The 17,927-nt window shown below is 40.1% G+C and overlaps 1 protein-coding gene across 5 annotated transcripts in view; it reads left to right on the top strand.

Moving 5' to 3' along the window:
* Positions 1-1,085: 1,085 nt before the first annotated feature.
* Positions 1,086-17,927, top strand: part of CDC42SE2 (CDC42 small effector 2) — a 108,301-nt gene continuing 91,459 nt past the window's right edge. For 3 of the 5 annotated variants that reach the window (XM_065918171.1, XM_065918168.1, XM_065918167.1), the window contains exon 1: positions 1,086-1,206. The gene's annotated coding sequence lies outside the window, so the exon portion shown is untranslated. Of the gene's footprint in view, positions 1,207-1,375; positions 1,477-17,927 lie in introns of those variants that run through there. The other 2 variants (XM_065918172.1, XM_065918169.1) reach the window with 2 other exon arrangements.

Here is a 17,927-nt window from a genome sequence, read left to right as displayed (position 1 = left end):
TGAAGAGGAGAGAATGAGGAGCCAAAGACCAAAGCTTTTGACTTCAGTCACTAACTAGAAGGACTGCGGCATGGTTTTGAGTTGCTTTTTGAACAAGGGAGAACTGACTATAATTTAGGAGGAAAAAAAAAACTAATGTACTAGTATCAATGAAGATGGGGAAGACGTACTACATTATATTCCAAGTATTGTAGGCATTTTGGTGAAGGGTTGGCTGCTAGAAAGGGGCATTCTTAAGTGTTTGATTTCTAGGACATAGAAAATATTACAGATAAGGGAGTCTCACAGATCCAGTGTGTGTGTGTGTGTTCGTCACTCAGTCGTGTCCGACTCCACGAACTATGTAGTAGCCCGCCAGGCTTCTCTGTCCATGGAATTCTCCAGGCAGGGATACTTGAGTGGATTGCCATTCCCTTCCCCACTGAATCTTCCCCACCCAGGGATTGAACCCTGGTCTCCTGCATCACAGGCAGATTCTTTTATCCCTTGAGCTACAGGGAAGTCCTAATTTTGTGCATATCAAATGCCAGGTGGATATTCTCGGCCTTAAGACAGGTAATGATGGATGCAACAATTCTTACGTTTCCCCCCCCCCCCCCCTTTTTTTTAAAGGGTGGTTTGGTGATTTCAGGGCCTGTACCTCTCAACTGCTAGTGAGAGGCAACCAGTCAGACGGCTCAGCGCCGACCCTCGCCCGCCTGGGAGCGTCTGCACTACCAGTGCAGGCGCCGCCTCTCCGCGCTGTCTGGGGAAGGGGCGCGAGCCGCCGCTGCGGGTCGCCGGCCTGAGCGTGGGGAGGGGCTCCCGAACGTTCCCACCCAGCCCCGGTCGCCATCTTCCGGCGCGTTCTTTCCCGCGCGGGCTCCGGCGCCGACTCTGCCCTCTGCTTGTCCGGGAAGGGGCTTCCAGCCCGCGGAGTTCGCGGGCCGGGCGCGTCGCGGAGGTGCGGGCCGGGGCCCATCCCCGCAGGCGGGGCAGGGGGCGGGGCCAGCCGGCGGCAGCTGCGCGGCGGCGCAGCCCTCCTGCGGCTCCCGGGGCGCGCGCCGCCCCTCGCCCCGCCTGCGCGCGAGCCTGGGCGTGGAGGGAGGGGCCAGGAAGCGGCGAGCGCGCCGGGGAGCGCAGCTGCGGGCGTGGGGGGACAGCAGCCGCGGAGCCGGCGCCGAGAGCGGCTGCTGCCGGAGCGAGCGGCGGAGACAAAAGGCTCCGGTGAGTGCATCTCCGGCCCGGGGCGCGCCCCGGTCCTCCCACCTCGCCCTCCCGGCCCCTGGGGCGGAGGCCCGAGGCCCCGAACCCCTACCTCCCAGGGCTCCGGGGCGAGTGCGGCCCGGCCCTGCCCGCCGCGCGCTGCGGGCTGAGCCTGCGGCTCCATTTTCAGGTCTGGGCGACGTCCTCCTGCGGACCCTGCCTTTGGTTTTTCTTCCATTCCTTCTGGGAGAGGGTTCCAGACTCTGTTCCGGATTCAAGGCTGGCGGACGGGTGAGAGAGCCCACTGCCCCCCTGTTGTAAAATGGAAATGCAGGCTCCCCCTCCCCCCAACTTTGCTGGTCTGGAAGTCGGGAGGGTGGTGCTAGGGGCGGCTGGAGAGGGCCCGGGTCCTCCAGGTGAGAGTTTGGGCGGGGCGGGGCCGCGGCTCGGAGCCGGACTCTCGCCGGGGGCGTCCGGCGCGAGCCGCCCGCGGGTCTCGCCGCTGTTCGCTTTGGGCCGCGGAGAAAAAGCCCTGACCACCTCGAGGAGGAGCGCGTCCCACTCTTACAGGTTGTTTCAGCCAGCGCTTGCCGCTTTTCTAGTCATTTTTGGGTAGCGGGTGTGGTAGTTAGCGGCTCGCTGATGCCGCCTGAATAGGTGAAAAGAGCTTCAATACGCTGACTTAAGGTGTACAGGAACATTGGGAGTCCTCTTTAGCTGCCGCTCTTATTTTAAGTGACACGCTTTTTGAAGGGGGAATTTGGTGCTAATGTTCAGTTTACAAAATGAACATTTTGTTAAAGGGCCCGACGAATAGTAGATGCTCAATAAAACACTTGCATGAAAGTGAATTTTGAAATGTCAGACAAAGCTGATCTCATAGCTACTAAAAATTTAGGCACAGACCCTCTTGATTCAGATTAAGGAAGAAATTGGGAAACATTATTTTGGTTTATAAGCTTGTTTCTTGATTTCATCCAAGATAGTGTTGAAAAATCAGTTGTTTTCAATATTAGGAGCATAGAGAATACTTTTGAAATGTGAATTTTTTTTTTTTAATTTTCAGGAAAGTTGGTAGACATTTTGATAATTCTTAAAAATCAACATGATTGATCTAATTTTCTTTTGAAATAATGGAGAAGGTGAAGAACAGCGGCTTGTTTTCTGTTGATATTTGATTCTTTTGAGACCCAGCTTTACATTTCATTATAAATAGAGAAGTTTGTGTGCTTTTGAGGGAGTCTGGCATGGATTTGAGTTGCTTTTTTGAGCAAGGGAGAACTCTTAAGAAAGAAAGCTAATGTTGCAGTAATATAATTAAACTTCACCACTTAGTCTGCAGATATTCATTAAGCACCTATTTTATGCTGGCACCTGCGTTGGGTGCTGATTCTTCGGAGCAGACAAAACCCACAATTACCTTTTTCTTAAGCTTAAGCTGAGTGTTCTTTCCTCATTACCGATGTTGCAAGGACGGTCTGTCTTATACCCTTAGTGCCTATTTAAAATTGGAAAAGATGGCAGGTGGACTGCAGGAAGTGTAGATTCATAGCAGTCTATTTAGAGGTTAATAAGTAACTTTATAGGGCTAAGATTATTACTGGGCTACATTTTCCTATTGTAAGTTTAATAAAATACATATTTTTTTAGTGAAGGGAAGACGACATTTAACAAACTAGTATTTCTATTCTGTATCCCATATTAGATGTTTTTGATACAGTGTATTTATTGAATAGCAATGTACTTCTGGTTCTGTTTTCTGTAAATAATCTTTGCAGTACAACATGTTCTGCTTTTAAAAATCTCCCAGGAGAACTAGTGGATTCCTTTTCTATAAGAAGTATTTTTAAATAAAGCACTTTTTCAGAAATTTTATTTTTACGTTTTAGTCACTATTTGCAAATAAATGTAGTATTGCATTGATAGTGAAAACTGAAGGACTCTGAGTAATGATTTGTGGTTCCATATTTGAACTTTCCATGTAGTATTAAAACTGGTAAAACTGCTCACTAAAAAGAGAATGATTTGTAGTATTGCATTTATTCTTAACATAAAGGTTGTGTTGTCTGTTTTTCTCTTATTTACATATAATAAGAAGGTACTTATTTTTATTTGGATTCTTCAGAAGTCCAAATTAATGTGCTGCAAAGTCAACCTTGATAATTACAGTATAAAGTATATTAATTTTTTACAGATAACTTTTGAATTTAGGTGAACACTTGACGTGTTAACACCTTATACGTTGTTGAAGATTTTGTGTGCATTTAAATAGAATTTTCAGATTTTTAGATTTATTAATAGTTTTTTATGGTTCCTACAAATAATAAGGAAAGTAATCTCTTAAACTTTAGTGGTAGAGAGTTGTGTTTGTTTTTCTTTAAATATGTAGTTCTTGTAGAAAGAATGAGTTGGTAATGCTCATGTGTACTCCTTGTACTCCTTGAGAAGCCTAGTGACAAATGATAATAGTGATGGTAGGAATAATGTAAGCATTATATGTTGAGCAGTAAGTGCTTACTGTATTTTATTTGGGGTAAGAATTTTATCAGGGTTCTTGACAGCAGCATTGAGACATGTTAAAATAATTTTACCACTAAATTAGAACTCATAGTGACTGGATTTTTTATCGTTGTACCTTAAAAAAGTACTGTTTTCAAGGCATTATTCCTACCTTGGAGTAGTTTATAAATGTTTTGAGGCTAAATAAATCTGAGGGTCATTTCGCTTCATAATTGTTGGAACACATGAAGTGTGTTGATGCTTTTTTCGTCAAGATATGTTTGACTTGTTGTAGGCAGTTGTCTTTTTTGTTGTTGTAATATCCTTTAGAATAATTTAGAAAGTGTGTTCTTCATCAGATGTAATTAGTAGAGTTATTAAGAAACACCCTGGTAAGATGTAGTGCAGCTGTGCCCATATTGCCTGAATGGGTTGTGAGAGACTGTCAGTTACCATTCGTGAAGCGCTCTAACCTGATCTCCCACGTTTGTTCAGTAGGATAGGTTGCTGGTGTGTTTTCAGGTCCCAGTTGTCTCTCTTGTGAAAGATAGATATCGTGAAAGAAGATAATCGTGAAAGATATCGTGTTTAGATTTCTCATCTGCTTTAGGATGAGTCTCAAATATTTTAAGTCTCCATAAGACTTTTCTCTCGGTTGCAATATTGATTTTCGTCTATTTTAGTGTTCTTAATCTCAGTTCTTATGAAAATAATATTTTAACATTTATTGAATGTTAATTGTTAATACAGTTTTAGATCTGTTTCAGAGAGGGACATTATGGGTTCCGAGTGCATTGTTGAGAGGAACTGAGTGAAACATGTTGCTTATCTTCAATAGTTTGGTGAGGGCTTTTATTCTGATTTTTTTCATACTACCTGGAAAAGCTTGGAATTTAGCTTGTTAATTATTAACTTTATACATTCTGTTACCTCAGTTCAAAGCTTAAGTATAGTTGCACTTTCTGTAATACTAACAAGTAATGAACAGGGCAGTATTTAGCTGAAACTGCTCTGGGACCTCATCCAAAGGGAGTTTTTGAACGGAAAGCCCAACATTTGGTGATGAGTTATCTTTATCACGACACCATTAAAATACCTGCAAATCTATTTTAGTCAAAATGGATTGTAATAGAACAAACTCCCTCTTTTTCCTAGAAAGTGTTAGATAATGCCGTGTTCAATTTAGGTGTATTTGAAGATAACTGAATTTTGAGCACTGTTTCCATTTGGAAGCTTACCCAGAAATTCATGCTAAGATTTTTTTCTTTTTTTTTTTTTTTTTTTGAGTCTATTATAATTTCTTAAATAAGTATTGATTATTTTATTTTTTAATGAACATTTCTTTTTAAAAAGTGATTTCCTTATTTATTTATGTGCATCAGGTCTAAGTTGTGGCATGCAGGCTCTTTAGTTGCCGAATTCAAACTCTTAGTTGCAGCATGTGGAATCTAATCCACATCAGGGATCAAATCCGGGCCCCCTGCATTGGGAGAGTGTGTTGTCTCAGTCACTGGATCACCGGAGAAGTTCCAACAAATAAGTTTTAATTTTAAATGTGTTTAAATTAAGCTTGTAATTCATAAAATAGAAAAATACCAAAACAATTTCAAGAAAAAGAGAAGACTAAGATTTCTTACTAAATCTTGAGAATTGAATATATGCAAGCATCTTGTACTAAACCCAAATCATTTTGTTTCATTTGACTTAATCTATGTTTACTTTTTGCTCAGTAAAGCAAAAATGAATTTTTTGGGTATGTTCAGCATCTAATAGTGGGAGCCCGTGGATATTTGTAGAGATGCAGTGGATGGGACTTGATACGATTTAAGCAGAAAACAGCTTACTTTCTCTCTCTGTACCTTCAAAACCTCCCTAGAGATTGTCTTTCTCTGAATCTCCAGCTCTTAGGAAGACCAGGTAGCTTGTCTAGTTCTATGTGGTAAAAAAGTCTTCTGCTTATTTGTTAGTAATAGTCTTATTTTAGGGGCTTCCTAAGTGGCTCAGACAGTAAAAAAGCTGCCTGCAATGCAGGAGACCTGGGTTTGATCCTTGGGTCAGGAAGGCCCCCTGGAAAAGGGAATGTCTACTCACTCCAGTATTCTTGCCTGGAGATACAGTCCATGGGGTCGCAAAAAGTTGGACATAACTGAGTGATGAACATGCACACAGTCTCATTTTTGTCTTTAGAAGGTGTGTGTTCAGAATAACAGTGTGTTCAAACTCTTACATGCCATGGAAGTATTCTTCGTAGCTCCAAACTGCTTCAGAGCAAGAAGTCTCCTTTGGAGGAAGAGTCCTGAGAAGCTTCTCTTTTTCACTTTGCCAGCTCCTCTTTAGTATGCTGTTGGAATCACCTGTCCAGGGTCTAGCTCACTGGGGAAAGGGGCTTGGGGTGACAGGTGTGGTTTTCATGTGGCCACTGTGCCTTCTGAGTTGGACAGTTTGTTCAAGAGCTGGCTCCAGAGGAGTGCTGGAAATGGTTTTCTTGGGGATTCCATGTGTGGGAACCTCCTGCTCCGATTCCTGTGGTATAATTCTTCAGCCCCAGTCGCCTTCTAGTTAGCTCTTCCGCAGGCTTACTTTGCCTGGGGAGAGGTTTTGCTTTAGTTTTTAAAGTAGTTCTGTTACATTTTAACCAGACCCGCCTGTACTTTATTATTTCACAGGACACACTCCCAAGCATTCTGTCAGGGCTTCAGCTTACTATCTCGATAGCTCCTTCTGTCGAGGACCCCCCACTTGAACTGTACTTCTGTGTCTGGGACCTATGATTCATTGCTGCTGTTCCCTTTTTAAGTGTCCTGAGCCCCCTTCTTCCACATGCTCACTTGATTATTTACCCTAGTTTGAATCCATAGTCCACTGTTAAAATTTTTCACTTTTGTATATCCTCAGTTCTCTTTTGGACTTCCCAGGTGTCAAAGAATTCACCTACCAATGCAGGAAATGCAAGAGGCATGGGTTCAATCCCTGGGAAGATTCCCTGGAGGAGGGCTGGCCACCCACTCCAGAATTCTTTCCTGGAGAATCCCATGGACAAAGGAGCCTGGTGGGCTACAGTCCATGGGGTTGCAAAGAGTCTGGCTCGACTGAGCACATAGATCCAGTTCTTGTTTAGCGCCTCTCACTTCATGTGCTTACCTGGTAACCACCAACCTCTCTCTTCCCCACCCCTCCACCCCCCATCCAATTCTCCTTCCAGTCCAGCTGATACCTGGCAGTTGGGCTTGAATCGAGGAAGATGTTCCTATGCTGACTTGTTCTCCATTTGTGTTGGCCAAGGAGGGTCCTTTGTGGTGTTCACAGTCCTTAATCATAGTATCAATGGATCCCTGGTGGAATTATTCCACCAGTTGCCCAAATGACTATTTTACACATCTCCTCAAACTTCTGGTGCCTCTTTTCTCTTCATTTTCAGCTGATGACCTTGTTTCCTGTATATTAAAAACGAAAGCAATCAGAAAACTTTGCGTGTCTCCTCACATCTGTACCCAGACTGTATGCACTTCCTATTTGCTATGATCATCACCTCCTCTCTTGCTCTTGGTCCTGTCCACTTCCTGTCAGGGCCATTGCATTGCCTCAGGATTCATCCCGTTCTCCTGCCAGCCAGTGAGCTGTCTCATTAGTGTTTCCCTTTTGTATTGCATTATTCCAATCAGTATGTAGATGCTAAAATATCTCCCATCTTTAAAAACAAACCTACTCCAGTAGCACATTTTTCTTCAGCTGCTGTTCTTCAAAAGAGTTGTTGTTATTTGTGACCACCAACACTCCCTCTCTGTCTTGGATCCAGCACAAAATTTCTTTTTTTCCCCCCCTCATCTTCCCTGTTACCTAAACAGCTCTTGTTGAGATTGCTTACTGGTGACCTCCTTGGTAACAAATTCCCTAGTCAGTTCTCAATCTTAATCTCACTGGATGTAGCAGCTAAATCATTTGAAAGTGGTCAGTGAGTTTCTCTTCTTTGAAATCTTTCCTCCCTTTGTTTCTGGGACGCTACTGCTTATTTTCAGTTTCTTTTGCTGGTTCCTTTTTGTTGCCCCAGCTTCTGAAAAATAAGGCAATGTCCTAGACCTCTATGTTTGGATCTCTTCTATATTTATACATAGTCTTCTGTGATCTCATCTCAGCCTCTAGCTGGAATTACCATGTAGTTCAAAGCTGGAATTATCATGTATTTCAAACTAAGAATGCTATCTCTCACCTAGATCTCTTTCCTAACGTTCAGCTGGCTAGTCAACATTTTCAGTTAGACATCCCAGATTTAACCTGTCAGAACTGAACTCCTCATTCTCCTTTCTCCCTCTCCCACTCCAGTGATTGTTCCTATTCCAGTTTGCCTTATTTTATTAAATGTCAACTGAACTCAAGCCAGGTTTCAATAGTACATGAACCGCGAACTTCCAGATGTTCAAGCTGGATTTAGAAAAGGCAGAGGAACCAGAGATCAAATTGCCAACATCTGCTGGATCATCAAAAAAGCAAGAGAGTTCCAGACAAACATCTACTTCTGCTTTATTGACTATGCCAAAGCCTTTGATTGTGTGGATCACAACAAACTGGAAAATTCTTCAAGAGATGGGAGTACCAGACCACCTGACCTGCCTCCTGAGAAATCTGTGTGCAGGTCAAGAAGCAATAGTTAGAACTGGACATGGAACAACAGACTGGTTCCAAATAGGCAGAGAAAGGAGTACATCAAGGCTGTATATTGTCACCCTGCTTATTTAACGTATATGCAGAGAACATCATGAGAAACACTGGACTGGATAAAGCACAAGCTGGAATCAAGATTGCCGGGAGAAATATCAATAACCTCAGATATGCAGATGACACCACCCTTATGGCAGAAAATGAAGGAGAACTAAAGAGCCTCTTGATGAAAGTGAAAAAGAAGAGTGAAAAAGTTGACTTCAAACTCAGCATTCAGAAAACTAAGATCATGGCATCTGTTTCCATCACTTCCTGGCAAATAGGTGGGGAATCAGTGGCAGACTTTATCTTTTTGGGCTGCAAAATCACTGCAAATGGTGACTGCAGCCGTGAAATTAAAAGACACTTGGTCCTTGGAAGAGAAGTTATGACCAACCTAGACAGCATATTAAAAGGCAGAGACATTATCAGCATTCGTAATGTCATTACCAATGACATTGCCAGCAAAAGTCTATCTAGTCAGCTATGGTTTTTCCAGTAGTCATGTATGGATGTGAGAGTTGGACTATAAAAAAGCTGAGTGCTGAAGAATTGATGTTATTGAACTGTGGTGTTGGAGAAGACTCTTGAAAGTCTCTTGGACAGCAGGGAGATCCAACCAGTCCATCCTAAGGGAAATCAGTCCTGAATATTCACTGGAAGGACTGATGCTGAAGCTGAAACTCCAATACCTGATGGCCACCTGATGCGAAGAACTGATTCACTGGAAAAGACCCTGATGCTGGGAAAGGTTGAAAATGAGAGGAGAAGGAGATGACAGAGGATGAGATGGTTGGATGGCATCACCGACTCGATGGACACGAGTTTGAGTAAACTCCAGGAGTTGGTGTTGGACAAGGAGGCCTGGTGTGCTGCAGTCCCTGGGGTTGCAAAGAGTTGGACACGACTGACTGAACTGAACTGAGTCTTTGTTTCTCTGACTGTAACCTTGTAGACATTCTTAGTTTCTCTTTCTTACACATTCACACTAATTCAAAATAGTGTATCATGAGAATGTGTCCTTTATTTACCTTAAAATCTACCATAAGAATAAATACCGGAACTTCCTGGTGGTCCAGTGGTTAAGAATCCTTCCAGTGCAGGGGATGTGGGTTTGATTCCTGCCCCGGGGGAGTAAGATTCCATATGCCATGGGGCCCATGTGCCACAACGAAATTTTGTGTGTTTTGCCAGTACAGCAGAAATACAAAAAAAACTTTTTAAAAATTAAAAAAAAAAGTAAACATGACCACAGCTTTCTGTCTTCATCTGCGATCAGTCCTCCCACCCCCCACCCCCATGTCGCCATCATCTCTCGCCTGTATTAGTCATCTCCTCTCTGGTCTGTCTGCTGCTTTTGCTGTTCTCTGTTCTCATGAACATAGCAACCTGGGCAGTCCATTTGAAATGAAAGTCTAATTATTTTTAGTCCTGTATTCAAAACACTTTGGTGATTTTCCGTGTAATTTAGTGTAAATGCCAGAATACAACGGTGCCTGCCGGGTCCTCCATCACCTGCGTCACTGACCTCTCTGAAGATGTGTCCTGCTAGTTTCTCCTTGGCTTGTCCCACACCGGGAACATAGGTTTCCCTGCACAGCCTTGGACCTGATGGGCAGTCACATTTCCTAAGTGAATGGCTGCTTGTTATTCATGTCTTTGATAACAGCTTATATGTGTGTTTCTTTAACTAAAAGTATTTCACCTAAAACCATATAATCCCATAAGAATTAAGTAAACACAAATGTAGATACAAGAGAAAATGGTAAGTTTGAAATGAATTTTTGTGTGTAGAAGGTGAGAATACCCAGGAAAATGGTAAACAACAGAGGAGGTGAGAAAGGAATGGAAAGAGAGGGTAAGGTAATGAAGAAAAGGAAAGCCGGATTTCAAAGTAGGGAGCCACTTCAAGAAGAAAACTATTTTTGGCTTGCTGCATATTTCTTTTAGGCTTCCCCGGCGGCCTGCAGTGCGGGAGACACCTTGCAGTGTCCTGCAGTTAGAAGGCACAGGTTCAATTCCTGCTTTGGGAAGATCCCCTAGAGGAGGAAATGGCAACCCACTCCAGTATTCTTGCCAGAAAAATCCCATGGACAGAGGAGCCTCGGGGTGTGCAAGTCCATGGGGTCGAAAAGAGTTGGATGCGACTGAGCACATATTTCTTTAGGTTTTGTTTCTTGAATTCTCAGTCTTGTTGATTTACATGGATGTAGACCCTGGGACTGCACTTAACCTCTTTTATCAGGAATATGGGCTCAAATGAGACTTGAAACCAAAACTAATTGTTTTTGTGTTGCCAAACTCCTTTTATTAAAGGAAAGCAGTTGCCATTACCAAAAGAGTAATTTTCCTGGCAGTATTCTTAGCATATCTTTTTTTTTTTTTTTTTTTCTGTAGAACGCTGAAGCAGAAATCTCAAGATTTGCGGGAGGGATGTTCAGGGTACAAAACTTTGCTACTGGGCCTTCTCTTTTGGGTACTGCACTGCCTGTTGGCTCCCCCTCAGAAGAGAGGGGGAGCATCTCTCAGCAGTTACCGTATTCTGTGGTAAGGCAGCGGCTGCGGTACCTTCGTGCACACGCCTGTTGAGTCATGCTATATGTATATTTGTGTTCTTAATGAAAGATACTGAATATATTTAAACTTCAACTTACCTGCTATTTAGGTAGGAAATGAGAGTTCAGGAGTATATGCAAACTTTCATTCTGATGAGACAAGATTTAAAAAGAAATCTTTTTTCTGAGTTACAGGTCTCATTTCCTATTGGTTTAAAGAAATTCTTTAAATAAATTATTGAGATAGGTGGCTTAGATATTCCTGAATGAGTGATTTTTTATGTGCAAGCATATATTCCCTATAAACCAGTCTTAACTATTTAACTGTTTTTGTGTAATATGTAGTAATTTCTGTCTTGATTGTCTTGTCTGACAGATTGTTCTGTGGCTAATAATACAGACTTAATTTTCATAATCATAGAGGTGTGGACATGTATGTATCTTTACAGATTTTGTAGTATGCAAGTATAATTTAACTTGTTTATGCTTGTTACATACTTTAACTCCTAAACAATAATATCTATAGATCAGGCTTGGTATTTTGTTTTTCTTTCACATTAAATATGAAATTAAAATGTAATTTATATGAACACATATGACTATTAGAATTCTTTAAAAACTTACTTACCTACTGTGTAAAGTTATTTCAGATGACATGCTAGTGAATGTTTTCCTACAGTATTTGTAGGAAAACAAATTTGTCATTCTACACTTTCATCTATCTGAATTCATATGTTAGTATTTCACATATGAAATAACCATCTTGGATTAATAAGATAATTATTTCTGAACTGATGGATAGTCTTAACCACTACATTTATTTCAGCTATATTCATAGGTTGAGGCCCATCATACTCACACTGCTTTAACTTCATAACATTCTACATAGATTGTGAAGTAACCAAAATGATTATATTGAGAGGAGTTAGTAAGATTAATAGTCTTTGATGTAAGTCTCATAAGAGATTGTTAAAATGATTCACTAAAGTATGCAGTCACTCGTTCTTTTAACATTTATCGAACTACTATGTGAAAGTACTTCCAGTCTACTCAGAGTAAAATACAAGCTATACTCATCCAGGAAGTAAAACCTCACACTGTGTATATGCTGCAGCCCTGCCACCCTCTCAGGAGTATTTCATCTTTGCTCACTGCGTGCTTGCCACGTTAATGCTTGTTTTCTTAAACATGTCCTGCTTGCTCTTTCCTTTTTAAGGCTTTTACATGGGTTGTTTCCTCTGCCTGAAATAGTCTTCCCCCTATGGTTGGCCTCTTATCTTTAAGATCTCACTTAAATATCAACTCATTTCCTCACTGCTCAGTTTAAAATAGCCCCTGCCCCCTCATCACTGTTTTACTTTCTTCATAGCATATGTGGGAAACTGGATAATTCAGGCAACAGCTTGTCATAGAGAAGGAGAAAATTTTGGGAACCTTGCTGATGATCCTCTGATGAGCATCAGGTGGACCAGTGGTGTGTGGAGCTGGTGAACTGCTGGTGTCATTGTGTGCGTCTCTCCAGCTTCCTGTTCAGTGGTGATGTACTGACAGGCTACAGTGGAAAATGGGCAAAAGCTATAAACCAGCGCCTTTTTTTCCCCAGAGAGATGGTGGTTAAATATCCATCCCTAGACCACTGAGTGGGACCATATGAAATTGCTGTTTTTACAGATTAAAAAAAAAGCCTGAATATTGGCAATTTCTTATGGTTTATCTTAGTGGAGTTACTTCTTATGGTTGAAAGGTATTTTCTTCATGTGAGTCAATAAAATTACTTTAGTGCTTCACCTTGTGTGTTTTTTCAAAATTGCATTCCCTTCCCATCTGACAGTTACTTCTAGATTGATTTAATATGTGAAAATTGGCTATTTATATATTACTTGCTTAGCTGTTTACCTCTTTTTTAACTAGTTCTTTCCAAAAGCAGGCCCAGAAGGTCTTGAGACATCTCTAAGGGTGGTGGTGTTGGCTCTGCTGTTGAGTCTTAATTCATTGAAAGGCATGCTTTTTCTGGTGAAGAAACCAGAGTTGGTTCAATTTGAGTTATAAATTGTTAGATAATTTTTAAAATTTACTTTTCAGAATGATTTTCATAAATACACAGGCATTCAGTTTTTTCTGGCTTTTTCTTTTTCCCATTATCGTCCTCTAAGTATTTACTATCTCTAATTTATTTATTTTCTGCTCTTCTGTGATTTCTTTTACGAATCAGTGTCTAAATCAATGAAATTATTTTGCTTGTTTCTCAAGTGTTAGTAGTTTTTCCCTATGGTCTTCCTTATCTATGGTCACCTGGGCATTCCAAGCCATTTTCCACCTTTACCACCCCCCACCGTTGTAAAAAAACAGACATGAAGTTACTTTTTTCTTGTAGGCACCATTTTCCTGTTTTAAAGAATTTATTGTTTAAAAACTGAACCTTGTTGACTGAGGAGATTTCAGTAACATTTCTTGAGTAACAGTTGCATTATCTTAACTCTGAATATGTGGGTTTGAATTGGTGGTATTGAATAAAATGTGGCTCACAGGTTTCTTTAATTCGAATTGTTCTGTCTTATGCACAAGCTTTAAAAAAATAATGTGTTTAATGCAGATAATCAGAATACACATAAAATCTAAAAAATAAAAGCATATCTGTAATCCTTAAGATAACTGCTGAGATAATTGCTACTTAGTTAGCATAACTACCTAGGATATCTACCAGTTACTTTTTGATGAATGTCCTTCCAGACAAATCAACAAATAAGTGTTTTTCTACAAAAGCAAGATCTTAGTATATCTATTCTATAATGTCATACTTTACCAAATAGTGTGATCTTTATAAAAAAGCATTACTTTTATTATTTGTTTGAAAGGATCTTACAAAGTGGAAATTTTATTGATACAGGGTAAAACTTAAGTTATGATTGAAAACAATGGTGCTTATGGAGAGTAGAATGTAATGCGTTACCTCAAGACAAGAATGATTTCAGCATTAATTTTTTTCTTAAGGGCCCTCTTACCATTGCACAGTAGCCTGCTTGTCTCATACCAGCTAAGGAAACAGTACACGAGTCTGTGTATGGTAGGGTTATTTTAATAATAGCCCTAGTATAAAGTAGGGGGCTCTACATAAGTTCCTATTTTTTGGTTTGCCCCAAATCATATTGATACTTTAATATAATACTAAGATCATTTTAAAAGAAAAATGTGTTTTATTGAAGGACTTCATCTAATTTTATTAGCTAATGCTACCCTTTTTAAATGAGTGAGTTCTTGGAAAATGAAAATGTTGGTGTACAGATTCTTGTTTTAATGTTCAGGTTATTTTTTTGTTTCATGAATGTGAAAATCTTTGTGGGATTGTTACTGGTGTGTTGTATCCTTTGGATATCAGTCCTAATCTTGTCAGATAGATGGTTTGGTCTTAAAGTAACAGTTTTTAAAGCTAATGAAGGGTCCTGTAAGAGTTGTATAATTCAAATGAGTTTTCTATTACCACAGTGGTATCTGTTACATAGGGTAGAGTAGATGATTTCTTGTTTTTATTCTTCTCAACCTTGTCCTGTTCTGTGTTACTGCTTGCTCACCAGGTCCTGAAGTCTGTCTCTTAGGTAGCTAATGTAGCCATTTCTGCTACTCCACAGGGTGCTACTTCCTGGATTGTACATGTATTGCTGAAAACATTTCTCATGTGGTAAAGGAGAATAAAAAACAATGTAGTTGATGAAGCTTTTTCTACTGAAAAAATGGTGCGTTCATTGGCTAAAGAGGATTGGCAGTCAGTCCCTAAAAAAAGGTTTTTCACTGAGTGATCACGTGTTTGTAAATGGATATGCAAGAACCTTTGCTTGTCGGAAAGTATAGTGAGTGAATCTTGATAAGTTCAAGAAAAGTGTTTAGAATTATTCCATCCTGCTGTTTTAAAAATTGGTATTTTTATTTTTTTAGAAAATTGGTATTTTTTAAAAGTTCTGTTTTACAGTGAATTTTTAAGCCTCCCATTTTTAATTTTGTGACTAATGACTTTGTCTTTTGTAAAAATGGTACATATACACTGAGGAAGCTTAGAAATAATTAGTCACATCGTAATTGGCAGAAATAGTACTCAAAGTCTTGTCTGATAGTGAGCTTGGGAAAAGCTATAAAGTGGCACAAAGAATGTGGACTTTAGAATCAGGCACACCTCAGTTTGATTCATAACTTTGCCATATATTTGCTGTATGGCAGGATGTTACCCTTGGTGCTTTTTACGTTCTTTTTAGATTAAATGAGGGTAGTAGGTTTGTTAGGATTAAATGAAGTACACAGTACTTCAGCTTTGGCCTGTAGAAGGTGTTAATAGTTTTTTCTTTTTTTACTGCTCGGTATTATTTGAAAGTATCTCTGCAAGTCACTTTGGACGATTACCTTGAAAGTGATTTGCGTTCAGGAAAGTGGAAATATAAGTAATCCAGGTGGACTCACGTTGTAGTGCCCCTTCAGTCTGCCTGTGTGAGCGGGAGAGTAGTTATTGCAACTTTTTAAAAAAGTATTTTGACCTCAAGGAAAACTTTAAAGTTAAAGGCTGAAGTAGAACTCAGGATGAGTTAATTATTGCTGACCAAAATGGTAAGAAAGTAACTGATTTCTCTGTTTACTGAGAAATAAAAATATTTATGTGTAATAGTTGCATACATAAAAATGTCTATATTAAAGGCCAACAACTAACCCAGCTGACCCTTTGCAAAAGAAAAATATGACTGAAATAGGGAAGAAATGTTCAACTTTAATAATAATCAATAGCCAGTCTCTTTTTTGTAGATTTAAGATGTAAGAAATGGTGCTTTTTCACCCCAGTACAGTGACATAGATACTAAATACTTTGCAGGAGAAAACATAAATCTGTAGAACTCTTTGTGAATACAGTTCGGCAGATACCATATTTGCTAGTCGTATTTCTGCCTCTAAGAGTAAACCCTCAGGAAGTAACCTTCCTTTAAGGCCCCCCCCCCTTTCTTTTTTGAGGGAGGATGTTACTGTCTTTTTTGTAACAACTTTATTCAGATATTGTGATTTATAATAAGTATTTATTTGGTCTTAGTCCCTGTTTCTGGCACTGAGCTCCTAAAACCATTGGGATTTCGTAGTGAGGGAAGCGGGTAAGGTATCTTTTGTTATGTTAATGAATGACTTTGAAAGGCTTGTGAGGTTGGGGACTGGTTGCCAGGGGAACCGAACCAGTGATTAGAGGAGGTTGGAACTTTCAGTCCTACACCCCTTTGACCTGGAGAGGAAGGGGGTTGGAGGTTCAATCACCAGTGCCATGATTGAGTCAGTCAGTTTCCATGTAATGAAACTTCCATAAAAACCTGAAAAGGTGAGATTGGAAAAACTTCCGGGCTGGTGAACGTGTGGAGGTGCTGAGCGCGTGGACCGCTCGGGGCGTGGGAACCCTGGGCCCTCACCCCGTTAGGTGCCCAGTGTACCACAGGACTGTCCCTGAATTATACCTTCTTTTTTTTTATTAAGCTGGTAGTCTAGTAAGTGAAATATTTATCAGAATTTTGTGAGTGGATCTAGCAAATTAATCAAATTTTTGAGGAGTTTCGTGGGAAGCTCAGAAACAGTGACAACCAGGATTTATAATTTGGCTTCTGAAGGGCAGGGGAGTGGTCTTAAAGCATGAGCCCTTAACTTACAGGGTGTGATGCTACCTGTAGGTAGGTATTGTCGGGATTGGGGTGAACTGTATGACCCCCAGCTGGTGTTGCAGAATTGCTTGATGTTGGTATTTTCTTCACATCGCAGTTGGTGTCCGAATTGTAATTTGTAAATCATAATTCACCTTTTAAAAGTATATATGTAAGTTCTGTGCATGCATCACCACTATTTTAATTTTAGAATATTTTTATCACTTCTAAAAGAAGTTAGCAGTCATTCCCCATTCCTCCCTTCCTCCCAGCCCATGACAACCACTAATCTGTTTTCTCTCTGGATTTACCTTGCGTGGACATTTTAAGTGAGTTCATAGAGTTTGTGACCTGTTGTGCATGGCTTTTTTCACTTGGCATAATGTTTCAAGGTTCATCTCTGTTGTACCGTTTATCAGCACTTCATTCTCTGATATGGCTGACTGTTGCTCATTTGTATGACTCCATACCACATTTTGTTAATCCACCCATCAGTTAATGGATATTTGGGTTGTTTCCACATTTTGGCTATTATGAATAGTAGTGCTATGAATATTTACTTCGAACTTTGTGTGGATGTATGTTTTAATTTATCTTAGATATATGTACTTAGTAGAATTGCTGAGTTATATTGTAACTTGATGTTTAGTTTTTGAGGTACTGCTGAACTTTTTCAAAGTGATGGTGCCATTTGCATTTTTTATAACTGGCTTCTTTGATTTAGTGTTTGTTTTTCAAGGTTCAGCCATGTTTTAGCGTAAGTACTCATCTCTTTTTGTAGCTGATTATTATTTCTTTGCATGGATCAACCATGTTTCTTTTATCCTGAAAAAAGCTTTCTATCCAAAAATGTTCAATGATGCATTATTTATATTGAAGAAAATTGAAGATCACTTAAATTTTTAGTAAAGAGAACTGGTTAAATTAGGTACACCTCATGTACTATCTATTTATTTTGAAGAGTTTCAAGGGGAAGTCGTTGTCAGAGTGCTGTGGCAGGTAGAAGGTTGTCCACGTACAACTGTTATTCAGTGACCGTAGCTTTGGGGGATAGGGATAACCAAACTTTAAAACATTTCTGTATTTTCACAATATACCATAAAAAGTATATTTCTGTACTTTTCACAGCATCTATTTCTTTATCAGAGTAAAAGAAATATGGGAAAAATATAACCGTAGCTATAGCTGTGTATGTTACTGATACAAATTTGTTGAGCCAAGAAAAGCAAGATCACTCACTGTTAAGAATGTTACTGTTTTGTGTTCATCCAGTAATTATCATATTATAGCATTTCAGACTACTGTTAAAAGAACTTTTGATTCTTCATAATTACCTCAAATT

This window comes from Muntiacus reevesi, chromosome 1 (assembly GCF_963930625.1).
Source record: "Muntiacus reevesi chromosome 1, mMunRee1.1, whole genome shotgun sequence".
Lineage (NCBI taxonomy): Eukaryota > Metazoa > Chordata > Mammalia > Artiodactyla > Cervidae > Muntiacus > Muntiacus reevesi.
The sequence above is the reverse complement of the archived record's forward strand: the minus strand, read 5'-3'. Positions and strand labels throughout refer to the sequence as shown.